The 24,914-nt window shown below is 37.5% G+C and overlaps 1 long non-coding RNA gene across 5 annotated transcripts in view; it reads left to right on the top strand.

Moving 5' to 3' along the window:
- LOC135289428 (uncharacterized) overlaps window positions 1-24,914 on the top strand; it is a 148,118-nt gene that overhangs the window by 175 nt on the left and 123,029 nt on the right. For 4 of the 5 annotated variants that reach the window (XR_010352176.1, XR_010352174.1, XR_010352173.1 and 1 more), the window contains exons 2-3: window positions 4,079-4,239; window positions 5,358-5,555. This is a non-coding gene — a long non-coding RNA (uncharacterized LOC135289428). Of the gene's footprint in view, window positions 1-4,078; window positions 4,240-5,357; window positions 5,556-15,734; window positions 22,471-24,914 lie in introns of those variants that run through there. The other variant, XR_010352175.1, reaches the window with a different exon arrangement.

Below are 24,914 nucleotides of genomic sequence, written 5' to 3'. Positions count from 1 at the left end.
AAGGGGGAAAGGAACAAGATTTTTCCCTTAAACTGTTTAAATAAAGCTGGAAGGCTGTAGAGAAATTTTCAGGGAAAGGTTTTCCAGTATTTTTCTGTGAATTGATCTAACAAAATGAGTATTTCTGGAAGAATGACATGAAGCAATATTTTCTTTGGCATTCAACCATAGCAGCTTATATTGGTCATTCTCACCTTTGCCACCTGGTCCCTTTGGTTATGCTAAACTACAGTATAATGTCTATTACATCCATGGACTATTTCTAAATTCATCTGCTAATATTGTGTTCAGAACAAAAACTAAAAATGCTCCCAATCTCTAAAGGAAATGCCATCAAAAAGCTATAGAATGAACCAAAAATGTTCAGTGAAATACTGAAGAAGATAAAGGAAGAAAAATCCGGTGCATTGCCATGCGAGATGAGTTTAGGATTTCCACCTACAATTTATTTAATTATCGGTGCCAGCTTCACAAAATGCTGCCAACGGAAAGTGAATAGATTGCAGGTGTGTTGAACTGAGTAGGTTTAAAATGTTGTGACTGCCTTAATGGCTACATATCCTGTAAAATGCATTCATTTTCAAGAGTGTGATTATGGTTTGCTTTTTATGTGCCATTATGTCTAATTTGTTTTATGCTCCAACAGAGAAAGTTATTTTCCTCTTTCCAATTTATATGACAAACACAGAAGAATAATCAACTGAAAAATATATTCATTTAATATGATCATGTTCAGCTTTGCTGTACAAGTACATACCACTCCTGAACTACATTAGCAACAAATAAATATTTTAAACATTTACAGTTTCCCATTATCTAAGGACCCGATTTTAAAAAGAAGTTATTATTGTAATTAAACAAATGAAAATCATAGTTTTAAAAAAACATAAAATAAGGTCCCAGGGACTTTGGATAACTCAGGAACATGTCTGTTTTACTGTTTAAACTTAGGATTTTTGCTAAAAACACAAAAAAACCCCTTTCTGAATTTTTCTGTTGTAACTGTCAGCACAATAATGTTTCTTAAAACTCTGGAAGAGAATTTTCAAATAGCTTTGTAAAACTCAGAAAATTTCAAGCATTATTAATAAAATTATTTTTGTGGATAAAATATTTTTCATTTTCATAAAATGATGAGATAAATAGTTAAATAAAGAAGAAGCTTTCTTGTTCAAAAAGCTGTTCAATTTTAAAGTGGAGTCAATTAGTCCATGCATAATTTTAGTAATTGTGGTTTGAAATCCAAACTCTTTTCTTTTTTTGGGGGGGGAGGTTGTTGAATGTGATTTTTAAAAAGTCTTTTTAATATGATAGCAGTATAGCAACAATACAGTGATCAGTCTGAGGTAATGGTAGCATTACCTTTTTGAATATAATTTCTTTTGAAGATGCTACATTTGAGAAGCTGCTTTTTCTGCCTTTAGTAACCTCCAAAATCAATTATTTAGTATTTAAAATTGCTACAGTCTAATCTCACTGAATGCAGAAAGACCTCTCAGCTTTAGTATAAAAGATTTCCACAGTTTGCCAGTATTTCAAATGTCTGCTCCTGGACTGTGAAAGGAAGAAATAAGCCATCAGGGAAAAAAAGAAAGCAATATCCACAATACGAAGTGCTTTGAGTACAGTGGAGAAAACAGGTCAAAAAAGAAAGAAGAGCGGAATTGATCTGTAAAATGGTAATTTTAAAACAAAGAAAATTTGCATATCTGCTCATAGCAACACAGGATTATGTATGAAGATGCCCTTCCATTTGGGACCAGTTCTGTTTAATAGCTTTATCAATGATCTGCATGAGAGGATTGAATACACCCTCAGTTAGTTTGCAAAGGGGGAAATTTTGGTCAGTGTTGCTGTGTTGGAGGCTCTGCAGAGGGATCTGGATAGGCTGCATTGATGAGCCAGGGGCAATGGTGTGAGGTTCACCAAGATCAAAGCTAGTGCTGACCACTTGGGTCACAACAACCCTGTGCAGTGCTACAGGCTGGGACAGACTGGCTCAGTGGAAAACGACCTGAGGGTACTGGTCAACAATACCTGAACATGAGCCAGTGTGTGCCCAGATGGCAAAGAAGGCCAATGGCACCCTGGCCTGCATCAGCAATAGTGAGGCCAGAGGGACCAGGGCAGTGATTTTTCCCCTCTACTGGGCACTGGTGAGACAGAACCTTGAGTCCTGTGTCCAGTTCTGAGCCCCTCACAATAAGAAACACATTAAGGGGCTGCAGCAATTCCTGAGAAAGACAAAGTTGCTGGTGAAGGGCCCAGAGAATAAGTCATATGGAAGCAGCTGGGGTTATTTAGGCTGGAGAAAAGAAGGCTCAGCGGTGACCTTATCACTCTCTACAAGTGCCTGTGAAAGAAGGATGTAATCATGTGAGGGTTGGTGTCTTGTCCCAGGGAGCCAGTGACAGGGAGAGAGGACACGGACTCAAGCTGCGTTAGGGGAGTTTTAGTTTGGATATTAGAAAAAATTTCTTCACTGAAAGAGTGGTCAGGCATTGGAACAGGATACCTTGGGAATTGTTGGAATTGCCATTCCTGGAAGCATTCAAAACAAATGAAGTGTGGGACGCAGCAGACTTGGCAGTGCAGGATCTGATGATCTTACAGGTCTTTTCCAACCGTAATTGTTCCACGAGTTTATGATTCCAAGATGGCATTTATATTGCATGCAGTAAAAGTACTGGGGTTTTGAAAAAGATAAGTGAGTAGGCTCACAGTCCTGTTCAATCTTGGTTGGTGGCCACTGGAACTGACATGAGAAAGGAAAATAGGAAATAACTTTTAGAAGAGGCAGAGAGGAGAAACAAGACCTACATAAGCAAGCAAACAATTGACAGGAAGAAAATGGATTTCACATCTACCTGATGGAGGCTGTTCTCAGATTATTCTTCACTACATTTACCAAACATCAACATTAAATTTAGAGGCATGGCAGTAACTTATTCCTTGAAGATGGAGATTTGCAACTTATTCAGATAGAGTTATATTTATTTTTTCACAGTAGGAGCTGACATTTGTTTCAGGCCCTTAATCCCCATATCTTCCGCACACCATGAATCTGCACATGATACAAATCATAGTACATTTACTACTACATATATGTGTTACATGATACAATCATAGTACATTTACATTCTATCCCTCTACTGTTTATAAGCAAAACACCTAATTCTGTGTTCTAAACTATTAAGTTGACATTCCACTTAAAATAGAGAAATCCACAGTACTACATTTGTTTTTAGCAAGGTAAATTATTTTTCCTGGTCTTTACTCTTGTCATATTTCATGCAGTTGTTATTTTCTTCCTTTATCAGAAGTTACTCAGTCACCTTGGTCCTGCCAATTGTTTAGGTAGTACAGGAGTGACACATGTTAGATACATAAGTTTACTATGAGCAACCTTTCTTTTTGTGCAGATGGCCAGCCCTAAAACCCCTTGTGCAAAAAGCTTAAGCAGAAATAGCATATGTCATTCAATGTAACCAGCTGTCATCTTTTCCTCCCCCACACTTCTCTAGGAGCTAGGTTTATGGGATTCATAGCAACCAGCCTGAGAAGCAAGCCAGGAGTTATCTCTGTGCACGTCTGCTCATTTTGGTCCTGGAGTTGCATTACTGCTACAAATTTTTCTCTAGTGGGATGGTTTTCATTGCAGTCTCCCCTTATCATTATAAGAAAAATAAAAACAGTTGCCTTCATCAAGTTTTTCTCAAATCTGTGGACACTGGTCAAGTTCTATCAATTTTGGAAGTACTTCCCAACATGTTATTCATTTAAAAAAATCCTTTTTGTTGTGCTGGGGACTGGGTCAGCACATCATATTCATGTACCCAGAAATAAAATCAGCACTATGCTGTTTTCATTCCCCCTTCTCAGCCAGGCTTTACACTGTCTTTTTTTGCAGAAGTGACAGTGAAGGTGTCTTAAGCCTCTGGCAGGCTGTGTAAAGCTGGCAGGCTGGCAAAGCAGGTAAACTGTGCAAAAAAACTATTTCACTTGTGCCTAAACAAAGAAATCTTCCTTTTTGTTTTTGTTGCCTAATTATTCTGCTTCATCTTAATGACATGTATAGGCTCCAGTCTTTCATCTGTGATCGGAAGGGGAATTATGCCACCTCCATCAGCAGGCGATGATCCAAGGGCTTCCACATATCCGACTTGTCTGCATGGGGGAATACGAAGAAAGGGGAAATGGGAAAAAGCCCAAAGAAGATGGGTGAACAGGATCTCTTCTGTGAGTAGAAATACCTTTTTAATTTTTCCATTCCTCTGTAGAAGTAACCTTTCATTCAATTTAATATATTTTTATATTCTTAATTTATAGAATTAAACAGCATTAAAAAATGTTTTTATAGTGACTTATTTTCTTGCCCAAGATTGCAGTAAGTTTAAAATTAGACACTACTGTGAATTTCTTCTCATTAGATGACTTTCTAATTTCTTTCAATAAGCCTTAGAAATTGTAGCATTCCTACTAAACCATTCTAATTAATAAATATAAAAATGTTAATATTGTGATATTCCTTGAATGCCAGAACAAAATTATAAGAGGCATTTTTTTTTAGCCTTAAATTAAAACATCTTGTAATACCTCTAGAAAATCTGAACCTTTTTGGCAGCAATTAGAGAAAACAATAAGAAATGGCTGGAGGGAGGGAATTCACCTCTAAATTAAAAGAATGTATTATTTGTACTCTGTGAGAAACTAGAATAGGAACAAATGTGTGCTTTAGAGTCCATTTGACTCTGCTGAGAACTTAGAAAGGCCACATATGAATGTATTCTGAATATATTTCTATACTACTAATGAAATTCCAGTCTCCTAAATACATATTTAGTCCACTCAAATAAGGGTATCCTTTGGTCTTGCAACATGTCCAGGATATCAAAAGAACATGATTCAGTTAATGGGACATAAATAAGACTGGGTCTTAAACATACATATAAGGTGGCATATTAATTTAGCAGGGTGATGCAGCAATGGATTTAAATCAGTGTACATTTATAAAGTACACTTAGAAATTAGTAACAATTGTGATATACAGTTGTCTCACATGAAACATGATTTTCATTACTGGTTTGTGTAATATGCTCACAGGAAGACATTCACACTCTTTTGGCAAACTCAAGAGACAAGCAGTTATACACCGGGTTGGTGTACACTCAGCTGATAATAGCCACTTGGTTCTTTCAGCAGATTCAAATGGCTGATATGCTCAGCCAACAAAGTTCAAGGGAATAAACACAAAACCAAACAAATACTTTCCTTCCAGAGTACTGAAGGAATTACTGGATGTTATAATGGGACTCTACTCAGCACAGATAAGCTCACACCTTGAGTTCTGTGTCCAGTTCTAGGTCCTTCACTGCAAGAAGGATATTGAGGTGCTGGAAAAAGTCCAGAGAGGGGCGATGGAGATGGTGAAGGGTCCAGAGAATAAATTCTATGAGGAGCACCTGAGAGAGCTCGGGTTGTTTGGCTTGGAGAAAAGGAGGCTCAATGGAGAAGTAAACATTCTCTACAGCTACCTGGAAGGAGGTTGTAGCCAGGTGGGTTCTACTCCCAGGGAACCACTGATGGGGGGAGAGACATGATCTCAAGCTGTGCCAGGAGAAGGAGAAGTTCAGGCTGGAGAGCAGGGAGAATTTCTTGACTGAAAGGGATGTCAGACATTGGAACCAGATGCCTGTGGTTGTAGTGGAGTCACCATCCCTGGAAGTGTTCAGAAGATGATTGGATGTGGCACTTCATGCTATGGTTTAGCTGACGTGCTGGTGATTTTTCGGAGTGGGATTAAATAATCTTTATGATCTTTTCCGGCCTTAATGATTCTAGGATTTTATCACACGTCTTGATCATCTTAATCAAGTTCTTGGGAGTCTGGGGAGGTCCCTGCTAACTGAGCTACCAAAGTTACTGCAATCCACAAAATAATTGTGTGGGTTCCCAAAGACTTACAGACCTGTAAGTCTAACCTCAGTTCCTGAAACATTATGGAGAAGTTATACTGGATATTATTGAAAGGTATTTAAAGAACAATGCAATCATCAGACACAGTTAATTCATGTTCAGAAAGCTAAAGTCCTATTTAAGTAAAATCTGATTTACTACGATAAGGTCACCCACTTGGTGGATGAAGGGAAGGTGGTGGATATAGTTTTTCTTGATTTTAGTAAGTACTTTGATATACAACCTTCTGAACAAGTTTTTCACTTGTGGAATGAGCAGGTTCATGATGCTGGGTGAAGATCTGGCTGAAGGGCAGGGCTCAAAGGGTTGTAGTGAATGGGGCTACACGTGGCTGGTGACCAGCCAACAGGAATGATCCTCATGGCTGATTTTAGGACCAGTTCTGCTCAATATATTTACCAGCAGTGTAGGTGAAGGAATTGAATGTACCATTAACAATGTTGCTGTTGATAGCAAACTGGGAGGTGCTCTTGACTCTCGGGGATTGAGAGGCCTTGCAGAGGGATATAGATAGTTTGAAGTAGTGGACAATTATTAATGGAGTGAAATTTAACAAGTCCAAGTGCCTGTGACAGAGTCACTAAGTACACAGGTACGAACTGGGAGAGGAGCGGCTGGAGGTGAGCCCTGCAGAACAGAGTCTGGGGTTACTGTTTGGCAGCAGGCTCACTGTGAGCCAGCAGGGTGCACAGCCAGCCAAGAGGGCAAACTGCATCCTGGGGTCATCAAACACAGCACAGACAGAAGAGGTGGTGATCCTGCTGTATATGGCTTTGGTGCCACCTAATCTTGTGAGCAGTGTGCAGTACTGGCCCCACAAACTAAGGAAAACATGAAAGGACCTGACTGTGCTCAGAGGAGTGGCTGGTGAAAGGACTGGAAGAAGTGGAGAGGGAGGTGCAGAGCTCTTCTCTCTGTGGTCCAGTGATGACATGTGGGAGTGATTCAAACCTGCACCAGTGGTGGTTAAAACTGGACATTAGGAACCATTCCTTTACAGAGAGGGTGGTCAAACACTGGAATGGAGTTTCTAGAGAGGTGGTCAACACTTCAGTCTATTCAGAATTTAAAACACTTGACAATGCCTTTAATAACAGGTTTTAACCTTTTCAGTCCTGAATTGATCAGGCAACTGGACTACATGATTGTTGTAGGTCTTTCCCAGTTGAAGGAGTTATTCTATTCTATTCTATTCTATTCTATTCTATTCTATTCTATTCTATTCTATTCTATTCTATTCTATTCTATTCTATTCTATTCTATTCTATTCTATTCTATTCTATTCTATTCTATTCTATTCTATTCTATTCTCATCCTCCAGTCCCCTTTGATTCATTGTAATGTTGTGGTTATTTACTCTCTGTAGACTTCTCAAAATTTTGTGAGAACCTCAGCCTTGCCCATTTCCTCTGGAGCCTTCTTGCATGGTAGGTCAGACAGGGTACAAAGGCCTTGTCTCAAGTTAGCAGTTTACACAGTAAGTCCAGTTTCCCTACTGGTTTTTGTGGTGCTTCCCTCTTCTGTGACTTCACAGCTCACGCAATGCTTCAGGGTCAGGGGGCAACATGGTCTTCTGATATTCAAATTGCAATAATAAGGATCAACAGGAGAAATAATTATGTGTTCTGCACGGAAGAGCTGGCACTTGTCAGTGAACCTGCCTCCCATCTTACTGTTATCATCCTCAGCACCAAGTGACCTTTGCCTTTTAGCCCTATGACTTTGTTGGTCAGACACATCACACAGCAGCCATCAATAAAAACAGAAAGGGGCCAATGTTTCCTTAAGAAAGGAAGAAAAAAAAGACAAATGCCCTGGTTTTGTACCAACTTAATTCCTCTCCATTTCCTTAGTTCCTGTTAGTGATAACAGTCTGATTTTTGGAAAATCTCTCTCATCTCTGCATTCATTAATCTCCAATTTCCAATCCTTCTCATTCTTTCCCTAGATTTCTTTGGAGACCAATTTCTTTGTATTTTCTTGTCTCAGACTGCACTCTACAACCTTACACTTTCCCCCTCTTTCCTAAAATCAGGGTGAAAATCTGTATGTTCACTGCTTTTTGATCTAGTTACATAAATTTCATGATACATGTAATGACATGTACATGATATGTTGTATTTCTATAAACACATGACATTTCTATAAATACATGACATGTATTTCTTAGCTTGGACTCTGCTAGATTTTGTAGGATACAGAACAAAACTCCATCAGATATAGAAACAGATCTCAACAAGATATGAAACCACTATTTTATTACTTTCACTTTTTAAAGCAACTCTTTTTGACTACCACAAGAGAAATTTTAGAAAAGCCATTTTTCTTTTTTCTCTAAATAAAATTCAGAAATTGAATTCACAGAGTTGCATCTCTGTCAATTAACTGTGAAGTGATAGTTTATGTTGCTCACGATCAACCTTCCATACAAAATTTTAATTGCAATGTTGCTCATCAAGAAAAGATATTGCACTCACCAGTGTTAGAAGTAATAATTTACTGTCCATTTTTGTGATAGGGGATTTCAATATCAGGAACACCTACACTGCATATCATAGCTGCATCACTGAAGTTTACCCAGGGGAGTAAGTGAATCATCATAACTGCTTTTCGTCCGGCAGCTGCCAGGCATTTCTTGCCATAGACTTCTACAATTTCACTGATATCAAGAGCTCCAGACAGAGTAGGGAGCTTGAAGTAAGTTGCTTTTTTACAGACTTTCTTTCTTCCATGGATCATGTCCTAAAACCACAAGACATCCTGTGTATTGAATATTTTAGAGCTTAACACAGAAAGCAGAATTTAGGAAGTTGCCTCTGCTAATTTAAAGATCAATACTTTTTTTGTTTGAAGCCAGATTTAAACACCAGCAGAGACTTTAGCCTTGACTTGTTCTTCATGGCTACTTCAGTAGGAGGCTATTTAAAGATTAGCCTGTAAATTTGGTTTTCTGTAGGCATATATATACTGTCTGTTTATCATGATGTAAAGCTACAAGAGCTAAGTAAATGAGATTTTATTGAGCTAAAAGAAAGAATCTGATACCCTAAATTGATAAACCTCTTAGGTAACCAACTAATCTTTTCATAAATACATTTTGTGAAGGCAATAAAACTGGTTAATTAATGAAATTAGTATATATATCAGATGACAATAAATTCAAGAACTTCTGAAAACATTGTTATTTACAAAGACATATGCATCCTGCTGACCACAGTATGTTTAAAAATCCAAGCAAATGTGACTCATCCTTAACATTAAACAATATTTTTCAGGCTGCAACGTGAAATCAACAAAACCAAAAGGCAATAGAATTTTCTCTAAACCTCCTAAAACATAAATTAGACAAGAATGATGAAAGAAGTGCAAGGAGATTTCGTGGCCCCTCCTTTACAGTTATAGATCAAAGAACTTTAGAATTTTGAAGCAATAAGATTTTGACAGAAATTTGAAAGTTTTCATAGTGTTCTTCTGACTTCTGAAAGACAGGATACCTTCTAGGCAAAGGTAACATTTTAAAAAAATTTATTTTCTGTCTGTCTTATGGACAGCCAGCATCTCTGGACAAAATACTAATTGTCTGTGAAACAAATCATGGGGTTACTACTGCCTTCTACGACACCAGGATTTTGATCACTCTTCACAGTTTAGTGTTTATAAAATGAATAGGGACACCACCATTATCAGAACTGCAGGCATATCTGATCTTGACAAGACTTATAACTACTTTTGCAAAAATTTCTAGAACCTGCATCTTTTGGCCTACAATATTCTGAAAGGTCTGTGTGCCTTTCCCAACCATTTCTTATGTGGTCTGTAAAACTCAAATGCATTTAAGTCTCTTTGAATTCATGCAGACACTATTTTCCTGATATCTAATTTCACAATGTTCCCATAAAAATATGTACCTTCAAAAAGGAGTGTAGTGTTTTTTGTGACAGGATAAGGTTGAATAAAAGAAGATGAGTAATCACTAAATCATAAAAATGATATGTGCACTGCGTACTTTTATTTGTCCAGGTTTTAAAAAAATGTGTCTTTCAAGTACCATTAAGTTACGTCTTCCAAGGATGTTTCACATTCCTGTCGTAGGCGGAAGAAAATTGGAAGAAAAGAAGCTTTTAGATTAATAGGAACAGTGAAAGAACAGAAAAAATAAACAATTGGGATCAAAAATGGGGCTCTTAGAAATGGGTTAAAAATAATACAAGCATTTTTACAAAGATATTCAGATGAAATAAATACCACTATATAAAAAAAAAGTTAAAGCACTACTATGTATTTCATTGTTTGACTAGAATTCCCAAATTATTTTCTCATTACTACTAAGTGTGGCTTAAAACAAGCAGCTATCTATGAAGTTTAACTTTATTTTGGTGGTCTACAGCTATGTGGGTTATACTTTCTGTTCTAATGTTTAGCCTTATTTTTCTGCCAAAAAAGACTTTTTCATCCTACTTCTTTCAACCAGGAAGAAAAAAGGAATCATCACCAAAACCCGTATGTGCTATTAAAGGCAGATATTGAAAGTTCATCACTTTGTTGCTTCTTGGATCCCTTGCGGCTAGCTTTATTTTTCTGATACTGATATGTAGTGTATATAAAAATATAAACAAGAGATTTCAATATGAATGCTCCAATACTAAGTGGGATAGAATGACTGCTGGGAAATATTCCTATGACATTTTCTAGTCTGGAAAAAAAAAATCTAACTGAAAGCGATATATAAAAGGCAAAACATTTAGTTTGCTCTGTAGTTGAAATAAAAGATGAAGAGAATATCACCATTGCAGTTCTTCACTGTTGCCTAGTTACTTTCTTAGCTGAGTTTTATATGTAAATAAGTAGTGGGAGTTTAAGGATATTTAAAATATATTTCTCATTTAAATATTTAATGCACTTGTCTTTGGTGATCTCTTGTCTTTGGTATCTGAGTTTTCCAATATGGAAAAATCAAGCCCCTGTTCTGTTAAATAATTGTTAGTCCAATTTTCTAATACCTGCTCTCTGGCTCACCACAGTTTAATAGCATGCAGTTAAAGCACTAAAATGTTTTGGTTTCTTTCTTATTTTTTTCTTCTTTCCCATCAAATTTGATACAGATGCTTTAAGTAAAATATTTGTACAGAATTCTCTGCTATGAAGTAAGTAAATCCAGTGAATAATGGCACTTAACTCTTGCTAAATTTTCTCTTCAACTTTCAAATTCTACAAGATAACATCAGCACCCTCATAATAAAAAGGTGGAAGTCCTGAATTTCTGTATCTGAATCCAGTGCTCTAGTGCATATTGCACAGAGTTGCTTCTTTCTTAATAATTAGCCTCAATGTCTCTCTGCTGCTTTTATAATGAAACTGTTGCATACAGAAAACCCAGAAGACATCTATTTGACTCTAAAGTACTATTGGCGAACACATCTGAATAAAGAAAAGTGAATCACATAACAGATTAAGAAAATCACTAAAGTTAGAATAGTCTTAAAAAACTAAAAACTTCAGTGGAAGAGATGCATTTGTGATTCACAGAGTCTTACTCCTTGTCTCTCTTGAGACTTTTTTAGTGTTTGAAAGCCCTTGTGGACTTACTTTCCTGAAAGATAACACTGCAGCAGCTGCTGTCCTTGGGCAAATTCTTTGAGGGATAGGAAGCTCAGGAACGTATGGTCACATGTTTGGTGGGTGCTGAGGAAGGCTGCTGAGAAGATGACACTAGTGGTGTGCACCACTTGATGTTAACAGCTACCAGTGCAGGACCATCAAAGAAAGCTCAAGTGCTAGCAGTCTGCTTCAGTTTGCAGAACTCACAGAAGAGCATCCTTCAGAGGTCAGGCAATGAAGACAAAGAGAAATGACTCAAGGTCTAGATAAGGCACTAGACCTTGGGGACTCTTCATGCCTTGACTTGCCTAATTGGGGTATTCATTAACTGTGGCATGGGTTCCACTGAACGACTTGTGAAACCAGACTGAGACAGGAGGGAATAGTTTCCCTAAGGTCAGTAATAAAAAGTTGCCAAGGGACAGAGAGGAAAAGAGAAAGGAAGAAAGGACAGAAGATTTGGGGTTGGGAGCAGGTCCATGTGAAGACCTTAGACACCAGGTACCACCTCTGGGAGACCTCACATAGGTGCCTGGATTCTGTGTGACGTATAAAGAGGAAAAGCACTGGAGCCCAAAGAGAAGAATCCCTGGATGCACTGCTGAAAAGCAGAAATGCGGTGAGCCTGAGAACCGTTCTAGTATGTAGTTAAACATGTAGGGAGAAGATGTAATATGAACTAAAACCACTGTGTTAGAAATTTTTGCTCTTCTCAACCTACAGTAAATTTATTTCTCAATTCGCTTGCTTTTTTTCACTGGTGGTGCAAATCAAGACATTCTGCCCCCTCCAGTTCAAGGAAGTAACAAATAGCTGTGATCTCACTTTACATCATGGGTCTCGGTCCCAACCATGAGAAATGAGGCAGTAGCAGGGGGAAATAATTTTATGCTAGTCAATATATCACAGTGCTGTCCTCTGCTCCTATGCAATGAACTATGCTGCTCCTTCCTCAGGCTCCAATGACACCTGGGTCCCGGGTGCATACATTTAGCATTACAGGTGCATACAATTAGCAATAATTGCTTGATGCAAACAGGTGATGTGCTCTGCTGACACCTCGCTGGGACTCACCTGTTTCCCTTTCTCTTAGCCTTCCTGCTCCAAAGATGCTTTTTCTAAATTCACTAAATTCACAAAAACCCCCATAAGCCCCATATAAGCCCCATAAGCACTAACTATGCCAATGCCTGCCCTTCACACAACAATCTAGGAGACTACACTGGAGTACTGTGGCAAAGTATATTCATGTATATATACATAATCACATTATTCATGTGCATACAACTGTTCTGATTCTGAGTGGCAGAATTTAGTGCAGATTATGCTAAATATAAGTTTCCCACTGTGTGATGGTGAATGAAGGAAAGTAATGAAGCTCATAATTCCATGCAAATATAGGTATCCTTGGATACTGCTGACACAAATGGCTGTTGGGATAATAAGAAAAGGAAGATACGGAGCTCAACATTGACTTAAATTGTGACTGAAATATCAGCAGTGTATCTAATGAATTGGTCTGCCATTTCTTTATTGCTGGGGCCAGAACTATCTTCACATAGTCATATGGCCAAATCCAATTAAGTCCTCATGATTAATTTGCTGCTTGTAGAAGGTGAGGAAACTGTCAATGTAAAAAATGGGTGTGTTCTACTTTGCCACATGGCACACATTCCAGAGACACAGTCCTGACAGGATTGCCTCTCAAACAGAAGGGAGAAGAGCTCTCAGGAAAACACCTCATAGCAGCTGGAAACAAATTTTACACCTGCCCTGCCTATAACTCTATATGTGCCACATTCTTTCCAAACAGTAATAGTTTATGACACAGTTTCTAAAATTATTAATTTATAGCCCAGCATAGCCAGTCTATTTCAAACTCTTGATTTTGCTGGCATGTTCCCAATTCTGACTGGTCTAAAATCTGGTTCACTTTTAAATTTATTTGTTGATTTTTCTGCAGTAGCAATATAGTTTCTATTCTAGTTCCAAGGTGGATACTAATGAATTAGACAAATAGGAGGGAGTAGAATAACTCCAGGTTGTGAGCTGGACTAAAAGAGATCACTTTGATTAGTCAAAGTAGGGAAAGAAGTTGTATAATTTAAAACTTATAAGGTCACTTACACTATAAATTCACTTCCTTTGACATATTGAGCGGAAAACAAACCAGCAGATCCTTGTTTTAATGGAGATAGGAGAGTATGAGAGACAAAATAAATCACTAGAGATATCCTAGGGGTTCTTTTCTCACCTTGGAAAGAAGGTAACAACTTTTCTGAAGCGATCTTTGCCTTTGGGAAGGCACAAATTACCCTGTTCTACCTAAGAATAAATTTCATGTTTATTTCAGGTAGTTCTTCAACCCATTGATTTCAGATATCCCAGTACATTTTATGATGTTTCAGCAATGGCTTACCATCTGTGAAGTGGAGATAATAGGTGTCAAAGGGTTGGTGTTAAATGCATCTTAGTTTCTTCTGCAACCTACTCAGCTCCCAGGTCTTTACGCTGGAACCATGACAAGGCAAAAATTTTGATGCTTAACACAGGATCGAAGACTCCCAACAATTAATATTCTTGTGCTTATAAAAAAACCAAAAAAACCTCTTGAGAAGAGCTCAAGTCTCATCAAAGTATTGAATCCTCTCAAAACAGATGTTAAATATTCTCCTCAATAATTTTCTTAATGTAAGTCAGATAAGCTTCTCCCCATGAGCTATGCTGCTTGGGAGTACTTGAAAATTACAGAAAACAACTTATTTTGAGGTTCAGGAAGGCTGGAAGCTTGACACTTATGTGTCAGTGGCTTTGCGTTGATTCATATCAGCTAAGGAACTGACACAGAGTGAGATCAAGTTTTTCCCATTCCTCCTCCTTGTTGCTCTATATAGAACATGCAGCATAGCCTACTGTGAGAGAACTGGCAGGATGCCTAGTAGCACCAATTAGATCCAATAAGCCTCAGCTTTCATGCAAACTTTTGACCATATGAGAAGGGATCTTCCCCTTCCTAACTATCTTGAATACCTGTTCAACAATGTTAAATTATTCTTTAGTGGTGTTAGCACTGAATTTGGACAAGATGAAGGATTAAAGAAGAAAATGGAAGTGTGTTTGGGTATAAAATAATTTGAGTTGATATAAGTATGGGAGAATTTTTTATCTATCTTGTGCTAGAGCTTTGAGCTAATTTAACTTAATGCTGACTGTAATCCATCTCTAAGAAGTCATTCAGGCTTCCTGCATGTTATAGCCCCACACATGGGCCTATATATCAATCCAGCACAGAGCTTGTACAAAACAGACACTTGTGAACCCTGTGCTGTGACCTGGGAGAACATTCATACAGATGTTCTTTGACAGAAATAGCTGGGAATGTCTACTTTTCTTCAAGGTAAAAAAAAATAGCTGTGGAAGTATAAAGGCTCTGAAAAATCTTGAGGGAGCCTTTTGATTCTGCATTTTGCTGAGCAATAAAAGGCCAGTTCTTAGATGTCGATTAGATTCTGCTGCACACCATGCCAGTTCACAGTGCTGTCAGATGAACAAATCATCAAAGTGCAGGCTTCAGTGATGGATGCTTTTAGCTCCTCTTCCTTGATGTGATGATAGATTTGTATCTGTACTGATAGGCATTGGTAGACATCTGTCTTTAGGGTTATGTATGCTGTTAGTGTTGCAAGAAAATGAATAGGTGCTGACCTAAGGTCTACATGACTGAACAGAGCATGAGATGCCACAGGACACGAGATGAAAAATTGCTGGTTGTGATGATAACAGTCAGAGCTGACAAAAGTTACCCAGAATGCTATGAGATGGCTAGATTTTTCAGATGGTTAAGGGGAATTACTGCCGTATTTCAGAGAGGTAACTGAGGGAACCCTCCAGGGAGTGAAAGCTTACAGGGCAGCAGTGCCAATTCATGTCATATAATGGTATAGGAAGTAGCAAATTTGGGTATGGAGATAGCAGATCTGTGACCAAAAGGTAAAGAATAATTCTGGACAGGTTGGTTATTTGGAAGGGATCTGGGAGAGCAAAGAGAGGTACAACAAAGCAAAAAGGAAGATCATGAAATAGGGAAAGAAATAATATGTAAATGTTGCAGGTGGTGCTGTCTTGATTTTCCACTTAAGTAGTCCTCTGTTTTGTCACAGTAGAATAAAGGGGAGCAGCAAACCAAAGCCACTGTGCTGAACCAGGACAGAAGTCCCACCTCACTGGCTGCAGAGTAATGATCACAAGGCTGGCTGCTTCCTTGGAGAACTGCTGGAGGGACCTGCCAAGCATCCTGCTGTAGGGCACTGCAGCATTCTGTTTAAGTGACACAGCCAAGAAAAAAAAAGGATTTTTGAAGAGTGCAGTGAGGAAGAGAGGTTAATGATTGAAAATAAATAAGTGAGGATATTGAAGGTGATTAAAATGAAAAAAAATTGCATACAAATTAAAGAGATTAGATTGATTCTGCATATACATGTGTGCACAGTTTAAAACTTGTTTGGCCATTGGCCAAATTTCACAGAAAGGAGTATTTGTCCTGCCTTCTGGAAGTTGCATCTCTTGAAGTATCTTTCCTTCAGTGGTTGGTTGATTTGATTCTGTTGCTGATGTTGTCTTCTAGCAGCTTGCATTTTGTCCTGCTTGTTATATAGCAATCATAGCTGTTATTAACTACTATAGGCATAAATAAAGCATGATGGATGAATTAACTGAAGAGTCATAAACAGTGTGCTGTCTTACAGGAGGTTTTAAATGTTTGCTGACCTTTGCTTCAGTCAGACATGTATCATATATATAGATGCATGTGATTGCAAATATTGATATTTTCATGCTTTATTTTTTTAATGAAGTAAAGGCTGACAGCATGTCTAAATGGAAACTTCCTTTTTTTTTTTTGTGAATAAAATATTTACTTATGTTTCCTGTTGTTTCTGCTTACTTTCCTGTTGGGTATACTTAACTATTGATTAAATTTTTTTACTTTACTTACTTTCATTTAGATATTCATAAGTGGAATGTTAATATACACTCTAATTATTTTTTTTTCTCTATTTCTAAGATATCAACAATTTGATCACACGTGCTTGTGTGGCTTTATAGCATCAGAAAACAACAGATGATTTTCAGATTGGCTTAGCTGATAAAAAAGAAAGACCCTTTGAATGGGAAATTGCACACTATACTCTGAATGCAGTCAAATGGATGAAGTAAATTAATTTCCCTGGCACTTTTTTTCTGAAAGACCTCCAGTCTATTAATTGGAGTATTGTGTTTACATTTCCATTTGTCTTCATATAAGAACCTAGGTAATTGTTAACTGCATACAGAGAGAAGTCCAAGAGAAGAGCAACTGTGTATAACAGCTTTTGAAGGGGCAAGAGTGAGTTTGGGAGACAACCTTTAGCAAGCAACAAGAAGAATCAGTCATAGTAATTATTATAATCTACTTCAAAACATCCAGGAAAACAAAATTATTCTAAAATTTATTCTATCAGTTTTACCAATAAGATACCTCTTTATTAGTGGGAGAAAACTCACAACCCAAAACACAAAAATTCTTACTTCTACAGTAAGCAGAGATTTTGCAGAGCATAGTTTGCTATCTCATATAGGTTCCAGCTAGGTAATACATGTGAATACATGATACCAATGTCAACCTTCTGTAGAGAATAGTCACCTGAATATTTTACTTCATTTGCCAGTAATTTCCAATGTTTTCTTTGAGTTCTACTCCTCTCTAGCAAATGTGATTGAAATTCACCAGTAAGTTCGAAACTTTCAGAGGAAGATGAGAGAAAGCGTGAAACTGGAATGAGCTACTCAATCAAACAAGTCTCATTTACTTTAGAGAGTAGGTTTTATGATGGTATTCTTAACTGGGATAACAATTGGTAGTAAGATGATTGAACATGGCTGCACATATGCTGCTCTATAGTATTTCAGGGCACTGCTGAAAAATATTGTAGTATGCATATAATGCCACTTGCCCTGTTTTTTTGTGCTCTAGCCCACCTATCTAAATTTCAGGGACTGAATGCTCTGCTTTCATTTCTATGACTCTCTGAGGGGTTATGAGCAAAATCATTGAAGCTGGAGCTTTGTCACTTATTGGCTCTGAAACTTACTTATCTATGCAGAAGATAAATTACACCAGCCTGCTTATTTCATCATGACATAAGCAGCCTTCTTTCATTTCAGACCCTATTTCTCAGGCTGTGCAGACTGTGAATTATAGCGTTCTGAGAATTGTGTGAATAAAAAACTTCTTTACCTGTCCATACCTGGCATTTGAGATTGTAGCATAAAGAAAATGAGGGTAAAATTGCAAAGGACTTCTGGTCTTGAAAATTTTGTTCAGGCCTCAGAAACTGAAGCTCTTTGAGCTCCTCTTATTAAGAAGCCATTTTTCCACTGTCAGACTACATTCTATGGAGAAAAAGTTTTGTTTTAGGAACAGACATAATTAAGCAGTAAACAGCCACACTAAGCAGCTTTTTCTATTAGACTGAAACGTTAGCAAAAAATTGTGCAGGATTTTGCTTCAGAAGGCCAGTCTATATTCATTACATGCACTCCCTTACTCCTCTGAGCCAGTGAGATCCTAGCAGCATGAGCTCTGAGGCTGTATTATAAAAATTCCTGCCCTCTTCATCTGTGAGCCTCTTGTTCAGGAAAACTCTCAGTGGACATTCAATGAAAGCAATCTTATATTTTATGTCTGTGGTTCCTATTAGAAATATCTTGCTTTCCCTGCCCCACCCCCAGTAAGCATAGGGAGAGAGGAAAAAAGTGCTTATTCACGATTTTGCTTGGTTAATTCATTCCTCCCAATGTCTTCCTTTTTTGTCTAAGCATACTGATGGGCTCTCAAATAGGGACATAAGTGAGGTCAGCTTTCTCCACCAGCCTTGAATAGCCTACCCTGTGCCGAAGAGGCTTTACAATCCATTTAGTCAACATAGCTTGGAAAAATTACTATCAGGCACTAATGCCGACTTGGAACACACAGATGGCAGAAAGCAGAGCAAAATATTACTAAACAAATAATGTTTTGAATGTTAGTGTTTAGGGAGATGCAGAAAAATCATACAGCTCTTGCCTGCTCCACTCATTCTGTTAGAGGCTGGAGGAATTTTTGCAAATTGCTTCTGGGAACATATTGGAGGGATCTAAACTTCACAAGTGAGTTCCTTTTTTTCATAGCAGAGATCAAGTGGCCTAACTTATTTAGAATAGATTTATTTTACTGTTTTTTTTTTTTTTTTTTTCACACCAGAGATCATCTCGTAAGACAGCAGAAGTCTTCTTTATGTTTTCTCCTCATAAACAATTTCATATGAAGAAAGTCATCAGCACCTGAGAGCTGTATCTGTACTATTGCTTACACTGCACTTGTCAGACCTAAACAACAATGAAGCTGAGAAAAATGTCTTAAAGTTAATGATTTTCAGTAAAGTCTTTTTTTGTTCAAACAGTGAGTTTTGGTGGTACCTTTTCCAGTAAGAAAACTATTTTATAATGGAATTACTATCTGGAGACCATATTAAGTCAAAGGAGAGGGCATAAATTATTCCATATGAATTCGTAACCTGAAATCCTTAGCCAAAGCTCATTAAAACCTGAAGCAAAACCAACACTTCTCAAAAGGAAGGATGATTGCCTCACTAACAGAGACATGAACATTTTTTTTTTCTTGAACGACCTTTTTAATTAGAAAAATCTAATTTGAGGATTGCCAAATCTGTACAGTATTTGATGAATTCTTTTCAACAAGACAGGAAAATGAAAATAATATTTTTAAAACCCCAGAAATCAACATCCTGCCTTTTCTACCTCTCTTTTTTTTCCCCCTTTAAAATATCCCTCCTTATTTTAAGAGAATAATATCTATTACTTTATTTTAAATTTCTCAGTTTCCCAACTCATTATGAATTCAGCTGTCTGGACACAGTTAGATCAGAGTTTTTGTTATAATAATGTAGGTGAATATTCCTTATTAGCTTGATGCAAAAGAAATTTCTAACAATTTTCACCCTTGGTTAAAAATAAAATGTATTTAATTTCTTGTACCTAGTCAAGGTTAGAGGAGATAATATTGGGAGTTACTTTTCCATCATGGATAACTTATTTCTAGGCTACAATAAACAAAAATGAGACAAAGCAAGAAAGAAAATATACCTGCAAAAAACTGCAGTTCAGACATGAAAGGTATGAACACAGAACACGTTTTAGCAAATACTAAAATTCAGATTTGACTGGCTGCTTCTAATGTAGCACAGCAATACAATGTTGAAAACGTCACAAAAGCTGAAACAATAAACTGTTCTTTAAATTTTTTTTAAAATTTTATTTTACCAAAAAGAAGTGTCAGAATGTCTTCAGGTTTTATATTTATGATCAGATTTTGAAAATAATGGAAGAGCTTGATGAACAGCAAAATTATTACAGATAATCAGCACAGAAAGCCTGTTCTGCAATCTTTTAGTCCACACAAGTTTTTGGATCCCTTTTATTCATTGGACACATGTGAATGCAATCCAGATCACTCTCACTGTGAGACTTATTTTAAAAAGCACTTTGTGAAATTGAACTTGAACAAAGAAATAATATAGTTCGTTAAAGAACTCATCTGTGTACCAGCCTTGTTATTAAGCAAAACAATCAGTTTAATTTTTTTTAATTTGCGAAACCATTTTGGGATAATAAGAAAATTGAACATTGCATACCACACTGCTGTATGTACATTTTAAGATAATTAGATGTTCAATATCCAGTATTCCCAGGAAGAGGAATAGCTATGAGCCTTATTCTGTTTTGAAACTCAAACTCCCCTTATTACATTTTCATTACTTTTTCTACTCACTTTATTTTTCCATTTCTCCTCCTGGTCCTCTTCTACCCCAGCACAATTTTGGATGTGTGGGGCAATTTATGTTTGTTGTTGTTGAATGCAGGGTATATGAAAAAGATGCAAAGATTCTTAGAATATCTTCCGGACTTGCTTGTGCTGTTTGAGAGTAAGCAACTGAGTGGTGGGAGCTCTCTGTATTCTGCTTAATGGCATTATTTTAATGTTTATGGATTTTAAATGTAAAAAAAATTGGCTGTTTAAAGTAAAACACTGTAAAAAAATAAATAAAAATTCTATCATTAAAGATAAAGTAAAAAGTGTCACAAAGTTCAACTACCACAAATATCCGATTTAGGAGGTTGTACGTTACAGTAAACTTCACCTACGAAATACTGCAGTTCTGCTAAAGTCAGTGCAGTCACTGATCTACATTAGATGAAGAGCTCAACAGAGTGTGTAAAAATTCATTCTCTAATACTATAAGAAGAATTATGCTTTTCCTTTTGTTGAGTGTTTTTATTTTTTCATCCTTTTCTTCAAACCACCCTGGAAATTCAGCCAGTGACAATTTGATTCCCTTAGATTTGCCACTCATTTGCTGGTTCTAACTTTAGCACCCAGAGATGCTTGGCAGATTAATTGATGAAAACCATGAGTTTCTCTGAATATGCACACCTTCCTGCCATGTGTTTCCCCTGCCACCTCTGCCTGTGCAGACAGCTGGGTGGATTACTGCTTCTTCAGTTTGATCCCTTCTGCCCTGATGCAGGCAGATTGAACCATGATGCAAAAGGAGATGAAAAGCACAGAACAGGTAAGAATAAATACATAAGAAGGAAACAAAACTGTGCTTTGACAAGCTGTTTACAAGGGAAACACCCTCTCCAGAAGTAAAATTCCACATCTTGTGTATTGACACCACAAGTCATTATGGGAGGCAGATATTGCCTTCAGTGGATATATCTGGCTATGCTTGTTATCCAAAAGAAAACTGGGGAAGTTTACCTTCTCTGTTCCCAGTTCTCCTTCTCTGCTTCCAGTTCAGAGGTCTGCAGGAAACTGCTGGTGGATTTGAAGTAGAAGCTTTCATGACACCTCCATCCAGCTGAACTGGCAGCAGGTTTGAGCTATGATGGCATCCCAGATTTTGTAAATTTAGTGCTGTCCTCACTTGAAAGTTGGAGTCTGTCACATTTACCAAAAAGCATATCTTCTTTCACCACAAACATGATGTTTTGCTTATTTTTCTGTCCTAGCCTTCAATATCTTTACCTCATAACAGAATTTCTTATTGTGTTATCTAAAAGTTTTATTTTATCAAGAATAAATTATTTTTACAACAGGAAAACACTGATGAACTATTTAACTACCTAATTGAGAACTGCTTGAAAAGGGTTGCAAATTTTCCTTACCCAAGACTTTCTACTCTGAAGCAGCACTAAGCTGTCTTTTACTGCAATGCTGCACTGTCCCCTTGAAAGCTTTGGTCATGCAGTCAGTCTGATGTGCTGACATTTTGCAGGTCCCAAATTTCCTGTATGAACTGTGCCTCCTCTGGGGTCTGTAAGCCACAGAAGGCAAAATGGGAAGCAGAAGATTGTGGCTCACAGTGATTAGCATAATCAAACAAAAATGCAGGTCTCATCAGACACTGTGACACAATAGCCCCAGGGATCTTAGTATTGAGCTGCCCTGACACAAAAGATTTAGTATCAGTTTAAAAATCAAAGTGTTCTGCCTTTTTTGTAGCCTGTGTTTGCTTGCTTGTTTCCTTAAAATAGTTTGAAATGTAACAAATCATGAAGTACTGGTAAAAGTATAAGAGAGCTGAATAAACTTAATACTTTTCTTTTGCTAGTGCCCTCCTTTTTTATATAGAGCTGTTTATATAGAGCTATAAGATCCCTGAAAAGAGCTGTTTCATTGTTATTTGTCTCAGGAATAAAACGTGGTGAAAATGTAAAAAAAAAAAACCAAATTCCATGCAAGTGGTTGACAAACACACAGACTCACGGGTCCTGGGAGTTGTGAGGCTTGCCAGCTCCTGTAACATCCACAGGAATTCGGATTTACACTCCCTCTGGAGAGATCCCATCTGGTTCTGAATTACAGACAGTGTTAATATCAGCCAAAAGTGAGACTCTCTTCAAGATTCTAGGATTAAAAAGTGAAGGGTGACTACAAAGGAAAAGACTGTCACCTTGATGTCAAATACAAAACAACATTTACCATTTGGAAGGAAGACAGGAACAGAAAAGATTAATTTAGTATTGTGTTTTGGTCCCCCAAGAATTCCACTGCTACTTTACCTAGCTAATATATAAGTTCAAAGTTCTTTGAGTTGTATAAATCATTTAAAAAGAAAAAAAAATTCAATAACTCCAACTTCTATGTACTTTTACTTTACTATCTCTATTTAAATGCATATTTTGACTACACCACTGGTAAAGAGCACCAATACAACATTCTCTATAGAAAGAATTGTGGAAAAAAATTGGAACATTTTGAGTGTACAGGAGATGGGAACAGAGGGGAATAGGGGTTAAATCATGACCCTCTATAATTTTTAAAAGAAATTACATTCTCTAGCTGCCAAAATAAATTAACTTTACAGAAATAAAAATGTGCTCTGGATCAGATTTTGACTTAGAAAGTGGGATGAAAACAGATTAAAATTCAACATATGCTGAAAATCGAGGCCCTGGTATATTTAGGTATTAGATGTTTTAGCATGCACAGTAAGTTTGCACCTGTAAAGCACTGCCAAGGTTTAATGAAGAAAGACAATAATTACACTAAATACAGATTGATTATTTTTTTCAGTCTAGAAAGCTATTTCAGAGAGAACATGTCATCGTCTCACATGCCTCCTTCATTAATGTTGGTCATTTGTGCTTTACTGGCTACTTGAGTAATCCAGGATTTGAAAATGCCTTACTAATCCCTGAACCCTCAAACTTTATAAGCCCAGTATAAGACAATGGATGATAACTTGCAAAAAACATGCAGATAATAATAGAGAAAAAAAAGCAAAGAAAAGAAAAAGGTGTGGCAACATATGCTGAAATGATCAGCAGTGCTTTCTGCTTATTAGCAAGTCCACCATCATCAAGGTTCTGGTAAATAAAAAAGCCTTCAGAAATAAATTAGGTGGTTCTGCATATTCTGGTGGGGAATTCTAGTTTGGCACACAAGGACTGTCTGAATTTATATATGAAAATATCTGCATAAGCACTGTATGTGAGCAACTCTTTATTATGTATAGATTTCCTACTAAAAATCCCATTCTCCAATACATGTTTTTTATACCCAAATTCCTTCAGCCCTGTTCCCTACCTGTCTATCTGTATGCTAGAAGTTCTGTGGAGGATTCTGCCTACCAGAGAGAGAAGAAAATCTGTGTAAGACAAGTAATATTTGTTTGCTGACTGCAAAATATGACCTCTGTGGCTAAAACCCCAGGCAGATGTAAGTACTGATGGGAAGGCAATTATTTACAGCTGAAATGTGACTGAGGTACTCAAAAGACTTCAAAGTTGGTGCTTCCCTGGGCTCTATGATATGAAAATCCTCAGTAGTCAGAAGGAGATTCAAAAACATGCAAGGACAAATCCCAGGCAGAAGCAATACCCAAAGAGTTTTATCAGTTTCCACAAATTGTAAGTGTGCTCACTGTCATATGCTAATGTGATTAAGTGTGCCAATGGTGAAACTCTTCAGATCTTCAGAAGAGGTACTGGAGTTGAAACAGCAAGGACAAATTCAACACTGTGACCCAGAAAGTGAAACAAAAGCAGTTTACAGAAAGCCCTTAGCTGAGATGCAAAGGTCTGAAGTCACTTTTGTGCCATGAGTCAGTCACAAGTAAGGAGACAGCAGAGGATACACATCCAGTGTAATGGACAGTTCAGCAACCTGCTTGTGATTTGTAGCCCTGGTTTATCCACCTGCCGCCTTACTGTGCTATAATGTTTTTTACCACAAATGTTATCCTGTGTTGGTCCAATATGCAGAGATATTTCAAGCACCTTAACTGAGGGCTTTGCCTGTCCATTCATAAAGCATCCTCCAAAGCAGCAGCAGGGTCTTGGGTCCTGCTGTGGGCTGAATCCTGCCTTGGTTGTACCTCCCAAGTGGTACCTTTTGACATTACAGTCACTCCTCAGAGCAGATGAATCCCCAGCCTTCCCTCACCCTCTGGGCTCCTTTGCCCCTGGGGAACTTAAAGGTAGTTGGCCCTGCATGAATGAGACACAGCCCACAATATGGACACTTTTGAGAGGGCTTTCTTGATAGCTGAACTGCTTGAGGGTGCATATCTGTCTGCTCATAATCTTTAGCCATGTCAGATTGTCATCTAATGATTGGGTTTGCTTTTTTCAGTTTTGGTTTAGTTTTATTTGCTTTGGCTTTATTTCCATTTTCCCCCCCTAGATGATGTATTGGCACCAGGGTTTTTTTTCTCTTTCTGCCTTTTCTCTCTCTC

This window comes from Passer domesticus, chromosome Z, assembly GCF_036417665.1.
Source record: "Passer domesticus isolate bPasDom1 chromosome Z, bPasDom1.hap1, whole genome shotgun sequence".
Taxonomy (NCBI): domain Eukaryota; kingdom Metazoa; phylum Chordata; class Aves; order Passeriformes; family Passeridae; genus Passer; species Passer domesticus.
This window is presented reverse-complemented; position numbering and strand designations above follow the sequence as displayed.